Below are 17,366 nucleotides of genomic sequence, written 5' to 3' on the forward strand. Positions count from 1 at the left end.
ACTGTCACAAACGCAGTATATATAAGTGGTCAAAATCATCATTGCATGTATTTTGATGATGTAAATGTTACCATGTCTCCTGATGAAAATGAAAAGCTTACAGCACCTGGTATTCCCAGACGGTCTCCCATCCAAGTTTCTAACCAGGACCTTGGCTTCCGAGATCAGATGAGATCAGCGTGTTCAGGGTGGTATGGCCGTAAGCGGTGGTTACTGTCACTAAAGCAGTATATATAAGTGGTCAAAATGATCATTGCATGTATTTCGATGATGTAAATGTTACCATGTCTCCTGATGAAAATGAAAGGCTTACAGCACCTGATATTCCCAGGCGGTCTCCCATCCAAGAACTAACCAGGCCCGACCATGCTTAGCTTCCGAGATCAGACGTGTTCAGGGTGGTATGGCCGTATGCAACGTTAACTGTCACAAACGCAGTATATATAAGTGGTCAAAATCATCATTGCATGTATTTTGATGATGTAAATGTTACCATGTCTCCTGATGAGAATGAAAAGCTTACAGCACCTGGTATTCCCAGGCGGTCTCCCATCCAAGTACTAACCAGGCCCTACACTGTTTAGCTTCCGAGATCAGGCGTGTTCAGGATGTTATGGCCGTAAGCAATGGTGACTGTCACAAACGCAGTATATATAAATGGTCAAAATCATCATTGCATGTATTTTGATGATGTCAATGTTACCATGTCTCCTGATGAAAATGAAAGGCTTACAGCTTTTAGTATTTACAGGCGGTCTCCCATCCAAGTACTAACCAGGCCCGACACTGCTTAACTTCGGAGATCAAATGAGATCAGGCGTTTTCAGGGTGGTATGGCCGTAAGTAATGTTAACTGTCACAAACGCAGTATATATAAGTGGTCAAAATCATCATTGCATGTATTTTGATGATGTAAATGTTACCATGTCTCCTGATGAGAATGAAAAGCTTACAGCACCTGGTATTCCCAGGCGGTCTCCCATCCAATTACTAACCAGGCCCTACACTGCTTAACTTCCGAGATCAGACGAGATCAGGCGTGTTCAGGGTGGTATGGCCGTAAGCAATTGTAACTGTCACAAACGCAGTTATATAATAAGTGGTCAAAATCATCATTGCATGTATTTTGATGATGTAAAATGTTACCATGTCTCCTGATGAAAATGAAATGCTTACAGCACCTGGTATTCCCAGGCGGTCTCCCATCCAAGTACTAACCAGGCCCGACCGCGCTTAGCTTCCGAGATCAGACGAGATCGGGCGTGTTCAGGTTGGTATGGCCGTAAGCAATGTCAAATGTCACTAAAGCAGTATATATAAGTGATCAAAATGATCATTGCATGTATTTTGATGATGTAAATGTTACCATGTCTCCTGATGAGAATGAAAAGCTTACAGCACCTGGTAAATTTCCCAGGCTGTATCCCATCCAAGTACTAACCAGGCCCTACACTGCTTAGCTTCCGAGATCAGAACGAGATCAGGCGTGTTCAGGGTGGTCTGGCCGTAAGCAATGGTAACTGTCACAAATGCAGAATATATAAGTGGTCAAAATCATCATTGCATGTATTTTGATGATGTAAATGTTACCATATCTCCTGATGAAAATGAAAGGCTTACAGCACCTAGTATTCCCAGGCGGTCTCCCATCCAAGTACTAACCAGGCCGATCGCGCTTAGCTTCCGAGATCAGACGAGATCGGGCTTGTTCAGGTTGGTATGGCCCCTAAGCCATGTCAAATGTCACTAAAGCACTATATATAAGTGGTCAAAATGATCATTGCATGTTTTTGATGATGTAAATGTTACCATGTCTCCTGATGAGAATGAAAAGCTTACAGCACCTAGTATTCCCAGGCGGTCTCCCATCCAAGTACTAACCAGGCCCTACACTGCTTAGCTTCCGAGATCAGACGAGATCAGGCGTGTTCAGGATGTTATGGCCGTAAGCAATGGTGACTGTCACAAACGCAGTATATATAAGTGGTCAAAATGATCATTGCAAAGTATTTGATGATGTAAATGTTACCATGTCTCCTGATGAAAATGAAAGGCTTACAGCATTCTAGTATTCCCAGGCGGTCTGCCATCCAAGTACTAACCAGGCCCGACCGTGCTTAGCTTCCAAGAGCAGACGAGATTAGGCGTGTTCAGGTTAGTATGTTCGTAAGCAATATCAAATGTCACTAAAGCAGTATATATAAGTGCTCAAAATCGTCATTGCATGTATTTTGATGATGTAAATGTTACCATGTCTCCTGATGTAAATGAAAAGCTTACAGCACCTGGTATTCCCAGGCGGTCTCCCATCCCAGTACTAACCAAGCCCGACCGTGCTTAGCTTCCGAGATCAGACAAGATCGGGCGTGCTCAGGTTGGTATGGCCGTAAGCAATGTCAAATGTTACTAAAGCATTATATTTAAGTGATCAAATCATCATTGCATGTATTTTGATGATGTAAATGTTACCATGTCTCCTGATGAGAATGAAAAGCTTACAGCACCTGGTATTCCCAGGCGGTCTCCCATCCAAGTACTAAACAGGCCCTACACTGTTTAGCTTCCGAGATCAGACAAGATCAGCGTGTTCAGGATGTTTTTGGCCGTAAGCAATGGTGACTGTCACAAACGCAGTATAAATAAGTGATCAAAAGATCATTGCATGTATTTTGATGATGTAAATGTTACCATGTCTCCTGATGAAAATGAAAAGCTTACAGCATCTAGTATTTACAGGCTGTCTCCCATCCAAGTACTAACCAGGCCCGACACTGCTTAACTTCGGAGATCAAATGAGATCAGGCGTTTTCAGGGTGGTATGGCCGTAAGTAACGTTAACTGTCACAAACGCAGTATATATAAGTGTTCAAAATCATCATTGCATGTATTTTGATGATGTAAATGTTACCATGTCTCCTGATGAGAATGAAAAGTTTACAGCAGCTGGTATTCCCAGGCGGTCTCCCATCCAAGTACTAACCAGGCCCTACACTGTTTAGCTTCCAAGATCAGACAAGATCAGGCGTGTTCAGGATGTTATGGCCATAAGCAATGTTGACTGTCACAAACGTAGTATATATAAGTGGTCAAAATCATCATTGCATGTATTTTGATGATGTAAATGTTACCATGTCTCCTGATGAAAATGAAAGGCTTACAGCATCTAGTATTTACAGGCGGTCTCCCATCCAAGTACTAACCAGGCCCTACACTGCATAGCTTCCGAGATCAGACGAGATCGGGCGTGTTCAGGTTGGTATGGCCGTAAGCAATGTCAAATGTCACTAAAGCAGTTATATATAAGTGATCAAAATGATCATTGCATGTATTTTGATGATGTAAATGTTACCATGTCTCCTCATGAAAATGAAAAGCTTACAGCACCTGGTATTCCAGGCGGTCTCCCATCCAAGTACGAACCAGGACCGACGCTGGAATAGCTTCCTAGCTCAGACAGATCAGGCGTGTTTTAGGGTGGTATGGCCGTAAAGCAACGTTAACTGTCACAAACGCAGTATATATAAGTGGTCAAAATGATCATTGCATGTATTTTGATGATGTAAATGTTACCATGTCTCCTGATGAAAAAGAAAAGCTTACAGCACCTGGTATTCTCCATTCGGTCTCCCATCCAAGTACTAACCAAGCCGACCGTGCTTAGCTTCCAGATCAGACAAGATCGGGAGTGCTCAGTTTGGTATGGCCGTAAGCAATGTCAAATGTTACTAAAGCATTATATTTAAGTGGTGAAAATGATCATTGCATGTATTTGATGATTTTTAATGTTACAATGTCTCCTGATGAGAATGAAAAGCTTACAGCACCTGGTATTCCCAGGCGGTCTCCCAATACAAGTACTAACCAGGCCCTACACTGTTTAGCTTCGAGATCAGACAAGATCAGGCGTGTTCAGGAGTTATGGCCGTAAGCAATGGTGACTGTCACAAACGCAGTATAAAAAGTGATCAAAAGGATCATTGCATGTTTTTGATGATGTAAATGTTACCATGTCTCCTGATGAAAATGAAAGGCTTACAGCATCTAGTATTACAGGCGGTCTCCATCCAAGTACTAACCAGGCCGACGCTGCATAGCTTCCGAGATCAGACGAGATCGGGCGTGTTCAGGTTGGTATGGCCGTAAGCAATGTCAAATGTCACTAAAGCAGTATATATAAGTGATTTAAAATGATCATTGCATGTATTTTGATGATGTAAATGTTACCATGTCTCCTGATGAGAATGAAAAGCTTACAGCACTGTTATTCCCAGGCGGTCTCCCATCCAAGTACTAACGAGGCCCGAGCATGCTTAGCATTTCCGAGATCAGAAAGAGATCAGGCGGTGTTCAGGGTGGTATGGCTGTATGCAACGTTAACTGTCACAAACGCAGTATATATAAGTGGTCAAATTCATCATTGGGTTGTATTTTGATGATGTAATGTTACCATGTCTACTGATGAAAATGAAAGGCTTACAGCACCTAGTATTCCCAGGCGGTCTCCCATCCAAGTACTAACCAGGCCCGACCGTGCTTAGCTTCTGAGATCAGACGTGTTCAGGTAGGTATGGCCGTAAGCAATGTCAAATGTCACTAAATCAGTATATATAAGTGCTCAAAATCATCATTGCATGTTTTTGATGATTTTAAATGTACCAATGTTTCCTGATGAGAATGAAAAGCTACAGCACCTGGTATTCCCAGCGGTCTCCAATCCAAGTACTAACCAGGGGCCGACCGTGGTTAGCTTCCAAGATCAGACAAGATCGGGCGTGTTCGGTTAGTATGGCCGTAAGCAATGTCAAATGTCACTAAAGCAGTATATATAAGTGCTCAAAATGATCATTGCATGTATTTTGATGATGTAAATGTTACCATGTCTCATGATGAAAATGAAAGGCTTACAACACCTGGTATTCCCAGGCGGTCTCCCATCAAGTACTAACCAGGCCCGACGCTGCATAGCTTCAGGATCAGACGAGATCAGGCGTGTTCAGGGTGGTATGGCGTAAGCAACGTTAACTGTCACAAACGCAGTATATATAAGTGATCAAAATGATCATTGCTGTATTTTGATGATGTAAATGTTTACCATGTCTCCTGATGAAAATGAAAGGCTTACAGCACCTAGTATTCGCAGGCGGTCTCCATCCAAGTACTAACAAGGGCCTTAGCTTCCGAGATCAAAATGAGATCAAGGGGTGTTCAGGGTGGTATGGCCTTAAGCATGGTAACTGTCACAAACGCAGTATATATAAGTGGTCAAAATGATCATTGCATGTATTTTGATGATGCAAATGTTACCATGTCTCCTGATGCGAATGAAAAGCTTACAGCACCTGGTATTCCCAGGCAGTCTCCCATCCAAGTACTACCAGGCCCGACCGTGCTTAGCTTCCGAGATAAGACGAGATCGGGCTTGTTCAGGTTGGTATGGCCGTATGCAACGTCAAATGTCACTAAAGCAGTATATTTTAAGTGGTCAAAATGATCATTGCATGTATTTTGATGATGTAAATGTTACCATGTCTCCTGATGAAAAAGAAAAGCTTACAGTACCTGGTATTCCCAGGCGGTCTCACCATCCAGTACTAACCAGGCCTACACGCTTAGCTTCCGAGATCAGGCGTTTTCAGGGTGGTATGGGCCGTAAGCAATGGTAACTGTCACAAACGCAGTATATTATAAGTGGTCAAAATCATCATTGCATGCATTTTTGTTTTTGAGCTGAAGCGTCTACAATGATACAGTCTGCCAGGAAGTAGAGTCAGAATGTAACAGGTAGATATGAATCAGAGAGAAAAACAAGGCGACCCGGTACAACCAGGGCTTGAGTGTGATTTGTGTTTTAAACTGAACACTGCTGAGATTGGCTTATCGTGAAAGGCTACTGCACCTTAGCAATCATCATCACCTATGCGGGACGTCGCAGCTGTTTCAGCATGTCAATTTCAGCATATCAATTTCAACTTTTGCCTGTCTGAAAATTGCCGGACGGCTCTTGTTGACTTTGACGCCGACTTTCTCGTTGGTTTTTGCAGCATTTGGTAACAAATTCAAAGCTGCACTCTCTGAGGAAAGATTGCACTTTCAGGCAATTTCCCAGAGTGCTCCCTACTGAGATATTTAGCTCTTTTGCTGTTTTGTTGGTTGCCATTGATGCTTGTTATTCGGGAAATGTTTTGTAAAACTTTGGACAAAAATCAATGAACCATGCTCTATTCAAGTGTGTTCCTTGTCTTGCTTGCAGTCAATTTGTAACTCTGAGAAGCACTAAAGAATGTACAGATCCACAGAGGCTTGTATAAAACAAACTTTCAGTAAGATCAAAGGCAAAGATTCTATGCCATCATGGCCAAAGGAAAAGATTTGATGAAATCATCAAAGGACAGAATTCTATGACATCATGAAGGAAAACATTCTATGGCACATTCTATGTAAATTTTGTGAGGAGTGGGCTAGGAAGAGAAAGTGTGGGAAAGATTTTCAAAATTTCTGACACATTGAAATTGGCCGTTAGCACGTTAACTTAGCCCCGTAGTTAGCTCCCCACTCCCCCGTATGCTAACGACCACGTTATCTCCACTGGCCTCGTTTTATTTTGACGTCAATTCAAATTGTGGACAACAGCAAATTGATGCAAACTACAAGCAATGTTAGGAAACCACTTGTCAATATTTCTAGTGACAAATCTCGACAGCACACGTCGGCTACCACCTCAGACGTTGGGGTTTGCTGTATTACCCGAAAAAAACGCAAAAAAGAACTAATTTCTATAATACTTACATCATTGTGAAGTAAAGCCACAAGTAGCGCTGTTAATAGGTTCCAGCTAGACTATTATGTACCTCAGAGGGAAATACGATAAAGAATCAGCCGCACATGATTAAACTACACGTGACACAAACATATTGATTATACAATGTGGATGAGGCTTAAACAAACCTTTACACACAGTTATGGGAGCATGTTGGTCTAATTCTTGTGTGTTGTTTTCGCGCACGTACAGACGCACGTGCGACTACATGCGCGCACATGGAGTAACGTTACATCCATACGTAGTTCCGTACATGCTCACGAGCACATACAAAAGAAACGATGGATGAAACAGGGCGATGACGTCATGGGATGTCTTCCTTTGATGATGTCCTCAATTGTTTTCCTTTGATGATGATGTCATGAAATGTTTTCCTTTGATCATGATGGCATAGAATCTTTGCCTTTGATCTTATTGAAAGTTTGTTTTATACAAGTCTAGGTGGGTCCGTAGATTCTGTTAGACTTTCAAACTGAAAGCAAGCGAGACAAGCAAACACGGGCGTCTTACGAGGTGGTATGGTGTCAGTCACAAAAGCGGTACATATAAGTGGTCAAAATCAATATTGCATATATTATGATGATGGAAATGTTCCTGTGTCCCCTGATGAAAATGAAAGGCTTACAGGACCTGGGCGTGTTCAGGTTGGTATGGCCGTAAGCAACGTTAACTGTCACAAACGCAGTATATATAAGTGCTCAAAATCATCATTGCATGTATTTGGATGATGTAAATGTTACCATGTCTCCTGATGAGAATGAAAAGCTTACAGCACCTGGTATTCCCAGGCCGTCTCCCATCCAAGTACTAACCAGGCCCTGCACTGCTGAGCTTCCGAGATCAGACTTGTTCAGGGTGGTATGGCCGTAAGCAATGGTAACTGTCACAAACGCAGTATATATAAGTGGTCAAAATCATCATTGCATGTATTTTGATGATGTAAATGTTACCATGTCTCCTGATGAAAATGAAAAGCGTACAGCACCTGGTATTCCCAGGCGGTCTCCCATAACAAGTACTAACCAGGCCGGACACTGCTTAACTTCGGATATCAAATGAGATCAGGCGTGTTCAGTGTGGTATGGCCGTAAGCAACGTTAACTCTCACAAACGCAGTATATATAAGTGCTCAAAATCATCATTGCATGTATTTGGATGATGTAAATGTTACCATGTCTCCTGATGAGAATGAAAAGCTTACAGCACCTGGTATTCCCAGGCCGTCTCCCATCCAAGTACTAACCAGGCCCTACACTGCTTAGCTTCCGAGATCAGACGAGATCAGGCTTGTTCAGGGTGGTATGGCCGTAAGCAATGGTAACTGTCACAAACGCAGTATATATAAGTGGTCAAAATCATCATTGCATGTATTTTGATGATGTAAATGTTTCCATGCCTCCTGATGAAAATGAAAAGCGTACAGCACCTGGTATTCCCAAGCGGTCTCCCATCCAAGTACTAACCAGGGCCGATCGTGCTTAGCTTCCGAGATTAGACGAGATCGGGATTGTTCAGGTTGGTATGGCCGTAAGCAACGGTAACTGTCACAAACGCAGTATATATAAGTGGTCAAAATGATCATTTCATGTATTTTGATGATGTAAATGTTACCATGTATCCTGATGAGAATGAAAGGCTTACAGCACGTAGTATTCCCAGGCGGTCTCCCATCCAAGTACTAACCAGGCCCGACCGTGCTTAGCTTCCGAGATCAGATGAGATCAGGCGTGTTCAGGGTGGTATGGCCGTAAGCAATGGTGACTGTCACAAACGCAGTAAATATAAGTGGTCAAAATCATCATTGCATGTATTTTGATGATGTAAATGTTACCATGTCTCCTGATGAAAATGAAAAGATTACAGCACCTGGTATTCCCAGGCGGTCTCCCATAAAAGTACTAACCAGGCCCGACCATGCTTAGCTTCCTAGATCAGACGAGATCGGGCTTGTTCAGGTTGGTATGGCCGTAAGCAACGTCAAATGTCACTAAAGCAGTATATATTAGTGATCAAAATGATCATTGCATGTCTTTTGATGATGTAAATGTTACCATGTCTCCTGATGAGAATGAAAAGCTTACAGGACCTGGTATTCCCAGGCGGTCTCCGATCCAAGTACTAACCAGGCCCTACACTGCTTAGCTTCCGAGATCAGATGAGATCAGGCGTGTTCACGGTGGTATGGCCGTTAGCAATGGCAACTGTCACAAACGCAGTATATATAAGTGATCAAAATCATCATTGCATGTATTTTGATGATGTAAATGTTACCATGTCTCCAGATGAAAATGAAAGGCTTACAGCACCTAGTATTCCCAGGCGGTCTCCCATCCAAGTACTAACCAGGCCCGACACTGCTTAACTTCCGAGATCAAACGAGATCAGGCGTGTTCAGGTTGGTATTGCCGTAAGCAACGTCAAATGTCACTAAAGCAGTTATATAAGTGATCAAAATGATCATTGCATGTCTTTTGATGATTTAAATGTTACCATGTCTCCTGATGAAAATGAAAAGCTTACAGGACCTGGTATTCCCAGGCGGTCTCCCATCCAAGAACTGACCAGGCCCGACCATGCTTAGCTTCCGAGATCAGACGAGATCTGGCTTGTTCAGTTTGCCCTAGCCGTAAGCAAAGTCAAATGTCACTAAAGCAGTATATATAAGTGATCAAAATGATCATTGCATGTATTTTGATGATGTAAATGTTACCATGTCCCCTGATGAGAATGAAAAGCTTACAGCACCTGGTATTCCCAGGCGGTCTCCCATCCAAGTACTAACAAGGCCCTAGACTGCTTAGCTTCCGAGATTAGATGAGATCAAGCGTGTTCAGGGTGGTATGGCCGTAAGCAATGTCAAACATCACTAAAGCAGTATAAATAAGTGGTCAAAATGATCATTGCATGTATTTTGATGATGTAAATGTTACCATGTCTCCTGATGAAAATGGTAACAAATTCAAAGCCGCCCTCTCTGAGGAAAGATTGCACTTTCAGGCAATTTCCCAGAGATGTCCCTGCTGAGATATTCAGCTCTTTTGCTGTTTTGTTGGTTGCCATTGATGCTTGTTATTCGGGAAATGTTTTGTAAAACTTTGAACGAAAATCAATGAACCATGCTCTATTCAAGTGTGTTCCTTGTCTTGCTTGCAGTCAATTTATAACTGTGAGAAGCACTAAAGAATGTACAGATCCACAGAGGCTTGTATAAAACAAACTTTCAGTAAGATCAAAGGCAAAGATTCTATGCCATCATGGCCAAAGGAAAAGATTTGATGAAAGGACAGAATTCTATGACATCATGAAGGAAAACATTCTATGGCACATTCTATGTAAATTTTGTGAGGAGTGCGCTAGGAAGAGAGAGTGTGGGAAAGATTTTCCAGATTTCTTCTGTTTTCTGTGATAATTTTCTTTTCTCTCACTCTGGTTGTGTTTTCATTTAGGTTCCTCGATCAAAGTTTTCATTAACACCTTTCAATCTTGAGTGTCACATAGTGAGATCTATAACACTGCCGTCCGATGGTACTATTGATATGATAATATATGTCGTCAGATTTTGGAATGAGCAACCAAAATCACCACTACCACTCTTCTACCAACTGTATCAGTATTAGTAATAAATAGTAGTAGATGTAATTATTTTTGTACCTTTAACATATTTACTTTTATATAGTTTCTCTCCTTTGGTTTTGGTTTGTTTTATCATTTTGCATTGTCTGTAAAACCTTCATTTCTCCACGGGGAATAACGTAAAATAGTCCTGCCGGTTAGCCTGTTCCAAGGCAAACAGAAAACTTACAGCAATACAAATGACAACACAACTATAGCCGTAAAACTGTTTCTAATTGCTTGCCTAGGTAAACAAAGGTTAAATAAAAATAAAATACTAACATACATACAGACACATTCTGACACATTGAAATTGGCCGTTAGCACGTTAACTTAGCCCCGTAGTTAGCTCCCCACTCCACCGTATGCTAACGACCACGTTATCTCCACTGGCTTCGTTTTATTTTGGCGTCAGTTCAAATTGTGGATAACAGCAAACTGATGCAAAATACAAGCAATGTTACTAAAACACTTGTCAATATTTCTAATGACAAATCTCGAAAGCACACGTCGGCTACCACCTCAGACGTTGGGGTTTGCTGTATTGCCCGAAAGAAACGCAAAAACAGAACTAATTTACATAATACTTACATCATTGTGTAGTAAAGCCACAAGTAGCGCTGTTAATAGGTTCCAACTAGACCATTATGTACCTCAGAGGGAAATACGATGAAGAATCAGCCGCACATGATTAAACTACACGTGACACAAACATATTGATTATACAATGTGGATGAGGCTTAAACAAACCTTTACACACAGTTATGGGAGCATGTTGGTCTAATTTTTGTATATCGTTTTCGCGCACCTACAGACGCATATGCGACTACATGCGCTCACATGGAGTAACGTTACATCCGTACGTAGTTCCCGGCATTCTCACGCACATACAAAAGAAACGATGGATGAAACAGGGCGATGACGTCATGGGATGTCTTCCTTTGATGATGTCCTCAATTGTTTTCCTTTGATGATGATGTCATGAAATGTTTTCCTTTGATCATGATGGCATAGAATCTTTGCCTTCATTACATCATCAAAATACATGCAATGATCATTTTCACGACTTATATATACTGCTTTAGTGACATTTGACATTGCTTACGGCCACACCAACCTGAACACGCCCGATCTCGTCTGATCTCAAGTACTTACATCATTGCATGTATTTTGATGATGTAAATGTTACCATGTCTCATGATGAGAATGAAAAGCTTACAGCACCTGTTATTCCCAGGCGGTCTCCCATCCAAGCACTAACCAGGCCCGAGCATGCTTAGCTTTCGAGATCAGACGAGATCAGGCGTGTTCAGGGTGGTATGGCCGTAAGCAATTGTAACTGTCACAAACGCAGTATATATAAGTGGTCAAAATCATCATTGCATGTATTTTGATGATGTAAATGTTACCATGTCTCCTGATGAGAATGAAAAGCTTACAGCACCTGGTATTCCCAGGCAGTCTCCCATCCAAGTACTAACCAGGCCCGACCGTGCTTAGCTTCCGAGATCAGACGAGATCGGGCGCGTTCAGGTTGGTATGGCCGTAAGCAATGTCAAATGTCACTAAAGCAGTATATATAAGTGGTCAAAATGATCATTGCATGTATTTTGATGACGTAAATGTTACCATGTCTCCTGATGAGAATGAAAAGCTTACAGCACCTGGTATTCTCAGGCGGTCTCCCATCCAAGTACTGACCAGGCCAAACACTGCTTAACTTCCGACATCAAACGAGATCAGGCGTGTTCAGGGTGGTATGGCCGTAAGCAACGTTAACGGTCACAAACGCAGTATATATAAGTGGTCAAAATCATCATTGTATGTATTTTGATGATGTAAATGTTACCAGGTCTCATGATGATAATGAAAGGCTTACAGCATATAGTATTTACAGGCGGTCTCCATCAAGTACTAACCAGGCCCGACACTTGCTTAAATCTTCGGAGCATCAATTGAGATCAGGCGTTTTCAGTGGTGTGGTGTATGCCGTAAGTACATTAACTGTCAACAATCGCTCAGGATATATAAGTGGTCTAAAATCTTCATTGGCATGTATTTTGATGATGTAATTTGTTTCCATGTCTCCTGATGAAGAATGAAAAAAGCTTTCAGCACCTGGTATTCCCAGGCGGTCTCCCATCCAAGTACTACCAGGCCTTACATGTTTAGCTCCGAGATTCAGACAAGAATCAGTCGGTGTTCAGGATTGTTATGGCCGTAAAGCAATGGTGACTGTCAACAAACGTGAAGTATATATAAGTGGTCAAAATCATCATTGCATGTTTTTTGATGATGTAAATGATACCATGGTCTCCTGATGAAAAGGAAAGGTTACAGCATCTGAGTATTTTCAGGCGGTCTCCATCCAAGTACTAACCAGGCCATACACTGCAGTAGCTTCCGTGATCAGACGAGAACAGCCGTGTTCAGGGTGGTTTGGCCGTAAGCAATGGTAAACTGGTCACAAACGCAGTATATATAAGTGGTCAAAATCTTATTGATGTATTTTGATGATGTTAATGTTACCATGTCTACTGATGAGATTGAAAGCTTTACAGCACCTGGTATTCCTAGGCGTTTCTAAACATCATAGTACTACCCAGGCCCTACACTGTTAGCTTCCTGAGATCAGTTGAAGATCAGGCTGTGTTCAGGGTTTGGTGGGTATGGCCGTAAGCATTCGTAACTGTCACAAACGCAGTATTTAATAAGTGGTCAAAATCTCATTGCATGTATTTTGATGATGTAATGTTACCATGTCTCCTGATGTAAAGAAAAGGTCTTACAGAACCTAGTTATCCCAGGCGGTTTCTACCTATCCAAGTGCTAACCAGGTTGGGGTGCGTCGGACGTGCTTAGCTTCCGAGTCAGACGAGACTCGGGCGGTGTTCAGGTTGGTCTATGGCGTTAGGAAACGGTAACTGTCACAAAACGCAGTATTTATAAGTGGTCAAAGAGCAACATTGCATGTATTTTTGATGATGGACAATGTTACCATGTCTCCTGATGAAATGAATGTTACAGTATTAGTATTCTCAGGCGGTCTCCCATCCAAGTTACTAACCAGGCCCGACAATACTTAAGCTTCGGAGATCAAATGAGAGCAAGCGCATTTCAGGGTGGTATGGCCGTAAGGGCAACGTTTAACTGTCACAAAGCAAGTATAAATATAGTGGTCAAAATCATCATTGCATGTATTTTGTTGATGTAAATGTTACCAGCGTCTCCTGATTGAGAATGAATAGCTTTCAGCTCCTGTTTTACAGGCGGTCTCCCATCCAAGTACTAAACAGGCCCGACCTTGAGATTAGCTTCCGTGAATCAGTCGAACGATCGGGCATTGTCAGTTTGGTATGGCTGTAAGCAAACGTTCCAAATGTCACTTAGCAAGTATATATAAGTGATCAAAATCATATGTGCATGTATTTTGGTTGATGTAAATGTTCCATGTCTCCTGATGAGAATGAAAAAGCTTCTACAGCACCTGGTATTACCAGGCGGTTTCCCATCCAGTTCGAACCAGGCCTAGCTTCCGAGATCAGATGATATCAGGCGTGTTCAGGGTGGTGATGGCCCAATAAGCTATGGTAACTGACATATACGCTAAGTATATATATAGTGGTCAATACCATCATTGCATGTATTTTGATGTGAGGTAAATGTTACCTTAGTCTCCTGAATGAATTGAAAAGCTTTACAGCACCTGGTATTACCAGGCGGTCTCCCATCAAAGTACTAACCAGGCACCGACCGTGATTAGCTTCGAGAATCAGACGATGATAGGGCTTGTTCAGATTGGTATGGACGTAAGCAATGGTCAAATGTCAATAAGACAGTATATACAAGTGGTCAAAATCGAGCATTTGATTATATTTGTTGATGTAAATGTTACCCAGGTCTCCTGATGAGAATGAAAAGCTTACAGCACCTTGGGTATTCCAGGCGGTCTCCAATCCAAGTACTACCTGGGCACCGACCGTGCTTAGCTTCGAGTATCAGAAGAGGATCGGCTTGTTCAGGTTGGTATGGCGTAAGAAACTTCAAATGTCACTAAAGCAGTATATATATGTGATCAAAAACGATAATTGCATGTTTTTGATGATTGTAAAATGTTACCATGTCTCCTGTTGAGAATGAATAGCTTTACAGACCTTGTATTCCGAGGCGGTCTCCAATCTAAGTTACTAACAGGCCCGACATGCTTTGCTTTGTGTTCAGACGAGATCAGGCATACGTTTGTTCATGGTGGATATGGCCGTAAGCAATAGGTAAACTGTCTCAAACGCAGGTTATATTTAAGTGGTCAAAAAATCATCATTGCAAGTATTTTTATGATGTTAAGGTTACCATGTCTCATGATGAAAATATGAGTAGGCTTAGTGCAACTAGTATTCCCAGGCGGTCTCCCAGCCAAGTACTAACCTGGCCCGACCGTGCTTAGCTTCCGTGATCAGACGAGATCACGGCGTTGTTCAGGTTGGTATGGCGCCGTAAGCAATAGTTATTTATTGTCACTAAAGCTGTATATATAAGTGTTTCAAATGATCATTGATGTATTTTGATGATAGTAATTGTTACCATGTCTCATCGATGTGATTGAAAAGCCTACTGCACCTGGTATTCCCAGGCGTTCTCCCACCAAGAACTATACAGACCCTACATGTTAGCTTCCACTTGAGGATCAGACGTGAACAGCCGAGTGTTCAGGGTGGTTTGGGCGGTAAGCAATGGTAAACCGTCACAAAATAAAAAAAAAAACGCAGTATATATATGTGGTTTCATAAATCATCTTTGCATGTATTTTGATGATGTAAATGTTACCATGTCTCCTGATGAAAATTGAAAAGCTTACGAGCCACCCGGGTATTCCCTGGCGGTTACCAGTCCAAGTACGAAACGGCTTACACTGCTTAGCTTCGAGATCAGACGAGATCTGGCGTGTTGCTGGGTGGTACGGCCATAAGCAATTGGTGAATGTCACAAACGCAGTTTATATAAGTGGTAAAATACATCATTGCGTGTATTTTGATGTCTGTAAACTGTTAATGTAATATGTAAATGCTTACAGCACCATGTATTCCCAGGTGGTCTGTCCCATCCAAGTAATAACGAGGCTCCGTCACTGCTTTTGCTCCGAGATCAGGCATGTTCAGGGTTGGTATGGCCGTAAGCAACTTTAACTGTCACAAACGCACTATATTTAAATGGTCAAATCATCATAGCATGTAATTTTGTTGATGTAAAATGTTTACCATGTCTCCTGATGAAAATGAAAAAAAGCTTACAGCACCTTGGTATTCCCTGGCGGTCTCCCACATCAAGTACTAACCAGGCCGACACTGCTTGGCTTCCGAGATCAAACGAGATCAGGCGTTTGGTCAGGGTGGTATGGCCGTAAAGCAACGTTATACTTTCACAAACGCAGTATAATATACTGTAGTCAAATCATCATTTGCATGTATTTTTGTTTTTTGAGTGAAGCTTCTACAATGATACAGTCTGCCAGGAAAAGTTGAGTCAAGAATGTAACAGGGTTGCATATTAATCAGAGAGAAAAACAAGGCGGAATCCCGGTCAACTGGGTTTTGGGTGTGATTTGTGTTAAACTGAACCAATGCCTGAGTTTGGCTTATCGTGAAAGGGCCCCTACTGCACCATTAGCCAATCATCGTTCACCTATGGGGACGTCGCAGCTGTTTCAGCATGTCAATTTCAGCATATCAATTTCAACTTTTGCCTGTCTGATATTGACGGACGGATCTTGTTGACTTTGACGCACTTTCTCGTGGTTTTGCTAGCTTTGGGTTAACAATTCAAAAGCCGCACTTCTTGAGGAAAGAATTGACTTTCAGGCAATATCCCAGAGTGCTCCCTACTGAGATATTTCAGCTCTTGTGTGCTGTTTTGTTGGGTTGCCATTGATGATTGTTATTCGGGAAATGTTTTGTAAACTATTTGGACGAAATATCAATGAACCATGCCTCTTTTCAAGTGTGTTCGTTTTTGTCTTGTTGCAGTCAATTTTGTAACTCTTGAGAAGCACTAAAGAATGTATCGATCCACAGTGGCTGTGTTATAAAACAATACTTTCAGTAAGATCAAAGGCAATGATTCTATGCCATCATAGGCCTAAGGAGAAAGATTTGATGAAAGGACACGAATTACTATGACTTCCAAAATTGGGGAAATAAAAGGAAAAACATTTCTATGGCACATTCTATGTAAATTTTGTGAGGAGTGCGTATAGGTATAAGAGAGAGTGTGGGAAGATTTTCCAAATTTCTTTTGTTTTCTGTGATAATTTTTCTTTTCTCTCCACTCTGGTTGTGTTTTCATTTAGGTTCCTCGTCAAAGTTTTCATTAACTCTTTCAATCGTGGTGTGTCACATAGTGCGGATCTATAACACTGCGGTTCCGTTGGTACTATTGATATGATAATTTATGTCGTCAGATTTTGGCTTTATGGCAACCAAAATCACCACTCCCACCTCTTCTACCAACTGTCATCAGTATTAAGTAATAAATAGTTGTAGAGGTAATTATTTTCTGTAACTTTAAAATATTTACTTTTATATAGGTTCTTCCTTTGGTTCTTGGTTTGTTTTCTCATTTGGCATTGTCTGTAAAACCTTCATTGCTCCTCGGGGTTTTTAATAACGTTAAAATTGTCCTGGCCTTATCTCTAATTCAAGATTCAAGTGATTGAGTACATCCTATGACAACTAACTGGGGTCTTTTTTATTTTCATTGATCCACTCTTTTATTACATGTCTCATAAAAGTCCAGATTAGTGCATAAACACTCTAATTTGTTAAGGTGATCTCTTCGAGCTATAGTTGTAGTTTGTACAACTATTTAACGCACGTTGTACAGTTGGCAGCATTCACAACGTGCTAAAACCGGTTAAGCCTGTTCCAAGACAAACAGAAAACTT

At 41.6% G+C, this 17,366-nt stretch overlaps 9 non-coding genes and 22 pseudogenes across 9 annotated transcripts; all 31 read right to left on the bottom strand.

Annotated features, from left to right (window-relative positions):
• Positions 1 to 306: 306 nt before the first annotated feature.
• LOC125002503 lies at positions 307 to 415 on the bottom strand (annotated as a pseudogene).
• Positions 416 to 516: 101 nt separating this feature from the next.
• LOC125002286 lies at positions 517 to 625 on the bottom strand (annotated as a pseudogene).
• A 101-nt stretch (positions 626 to 726) lies between these two features.
• LOC125002183 lies at positions 727 to 845 on the bottom strand (annotated as a pseudogene).
• Positions 846 to 946: 101 nt separating this feature from the next.
• LOC125001576 lies at positions 947 to 1,065 on the bottom strand. The gene has a single exon (XR_007111702.1). It is a non-coding gene; the product is annotated as a 5S ribosomal RNA (ribosomal RNA).
• Positions 1,066 to 1,169: 104 nt separating this feature from the next.
• Positions 1,170 to 1,288, bottom strand: LOC125001708. Its single transcript, XR_007111714.1, has one exon. It is a non-coding gene; the product is annotated as a 5S ribosomal RNA (ribosomal RNA).
• Positions 1,289 to 1,389: 101 nt separating this feature from the next.
• LOC125002096 lies at positions 1,390 to 1,512 on the bottom strand (annotated as a pseudogene).
• Positions 1,513 to 1,613: 101 nt separating this feature from the next.
• Positions 1,614 to 1,731, bottom strand: LOC125002563 (annotated as a pseudogene).
• A 101-nt stretch (positions 1,732 to 1,832) lies between these two features.
• Positions 1,833 to 1,951, bottom strand: LOC125003287. The gene has a single exon (XR_007112147.1). It is a non-coding gene; the product is annotated as a 5S ribosomal RNA (ribosomal RNA).
• A 101-nt stretch (positions 1,952 to 2,052) lies between these two features.
• Positions 2,053 to 2,172, bottom strand: LOC125002937 (annotated as a pseudogene).
• Positions 2,173 to 2,273: 101 nt separating this feature from the next.
• On the bottom strand, positions 2,274 to 2,392 carry LOC125003238. The gene has a single exon (XR_007112100.1). It is a non-coding gene; the product is annotated as a 5S ribosomal RNA (ribosomal RNA).
• A 100-nt stretch (positions 2,393 to 2,492) lies between these two features.
• Positions 2,493 to 2,611, bottom strand: LOC125002708 (annotated as a pseudogene).
• A 100-nt stretch (positions 2,612 to 2,711) lies between these two features.
• On the bottom strand, positions 2,712 to 2,830 carry LOC125002175 (annotated as a pseudogene).
• A 101-nt stretch (positions 2,831 to 2,931) lies between these two features.
• Positions 2,932 to 3,050, bottom strand: LOC125002477 (annotated as a pseudogene).
• Positions 3,051 to 3,151: 101 nt separating this feature from the next.
• Positions 3,152 to 3,270, bottom strand: LOC125001974 (annotated as a pseudogene).
• A 542-nt stretch (positions 3,271 to 3,812) lies between these two features.
• On the bottom strand, positions 3,813 to 3,930 carry LOC125002929 (annotated as a pseudogene).
• A 540-nt stretch (positions 3,931 to 4,470) lies between these two features.
• Positions 4,471 to 4,579, bottom strand: LOC125002268 (annotated as a pseudogene).
• Positions 4,580 to 4,898: 319 nt separating this feature from the next.
• On the bottom strand, positions 4,899 to 5,014 carry LOC125002777 (annotated as a pseudogene).
• Positions 5,015 to 5,327: 313 nt separating this feature from the next.
• Positions 5,328 to 5,445, bottom strand: LOC125002237 (annotated as a pseudogene).
• A 2,135-nt stretch (positions 5,446 to 7,580) lies between these two features.
• LOC125002903 lies at positions 7,581 to 7,689 on the bottom strand (annotated as a pseudogene).
• A 101-nt stretch (positions 7,690 to 7,790) lies between these two features.
• On the bottom strand, positions 7,791 to 7,910 carry LOC125002060 (annotated as a pseudogene).
• Positions 7,911 to 8,011: 101 nt separating this feature from the next.
• On the bottom strand, positions 8,012 to 8,130 carry LOC125003232. The gene has a single exon (XR_007112094.1). It is a non-coding gene; the product is annotated as a 5S ribosomal RNA (ribosomal RNA).
• Positions 8,131 to 8,231: 101 nt separating this feature from the next.
• LOC125001969 lies at positions 8,232 to 8,350 on the bottom strand (annotated as a pseudogene).
• A 101-nt stretch (positions 8,351 to 8,451) lies between these two features.
• Positions 8,452 to 8,570, bottom strand: LOC125003020. The gene has a single exon (XR_007111889.1). It is a non-coding gene; the product is annotated as a 5S ribosomal RNA (ribosomal RNA).
• Positions 8,571 to 8,671: 101 nt separating this feature from the next.
• Positions 8,672 to 8,790, bottom strand: LOC125001848 (annotated as a pseudogene).
• A 101-nt stretch (positions 8,791 to 8,891) lies between these two features.
• LOC125001768 lies at positions 8,892 to 9,010 on the bottom strand (annotated as a pseudogene).
• A 101-nt stretch (positions 9,011 to 9,111) lies between these two features.
• LOC125003173 lies at positions 9,112 to 9,230 on the bottom strand. The gene has a single exon (XR_007112039.1). It is a non-coding gene; the product is annotated as a 5S ribosomal RNA (ribosomal RNA).
• A 320-nt stretch (positions 9,231 to 9,550) lies between these two features.
• LOC125001640 lies at positions 9,551 to 9,669 on the bottom strand (annotated as a pseudogene).
• A 1,972-nt stretch (positions 9,670 to 11,641) lies between these two features.
• LOC125001562 lies at positions 11,642 to 11,760 on the bottom strand (annotated as a pseudogene).
• Positions 11,761 to 11,861: 101 nt separating this feature from the next.
• On the bottom strand, positions 11,862 to 11,980 carry LOC125001998. Its single transcript, XR_007111741.1, has one exon. It is a non-coding gene; the product is annotated as a 5S ribosomal RNA (ribosomal RNA).
• A 101-nt stretch (positions 11,981 to 12,081) lies between these two features.
• On the bottom strand, positions 12,082 to 12,200 carry LOC125001394. The gene has a single exon (XR_007111651.1). It is a non-coding gene; the product is annotated as a 5S ribosomal RNA (ribosomal RNA).
• Positions 12,201 to 15,710: 3,510 nt separating this feature from the next.
• On the bottom strand, positions 15,711 to 15,832 carry LOC125002976 (annotated as a pseudogene).
• Positions 15,833 to 17,366: the final 1,534 nt, after the last annotated feature.

Source organism: Mugil cephalus, chromosome 23, assembly GCF_022458985.1.
Source record: "Mugil cephalus isolate CIBA_MC_2020 chromosome 23, CIBA_Mcephalus_1.1, whole genome shotgun sequence".
NCBI classification, from domain to species: domain Eukaryota; kingdom Metazoa; phylum Chordata; class Actinopteri; order Mugiliformes; family Mugilidae; genus Mugil; species Mugil cephalus.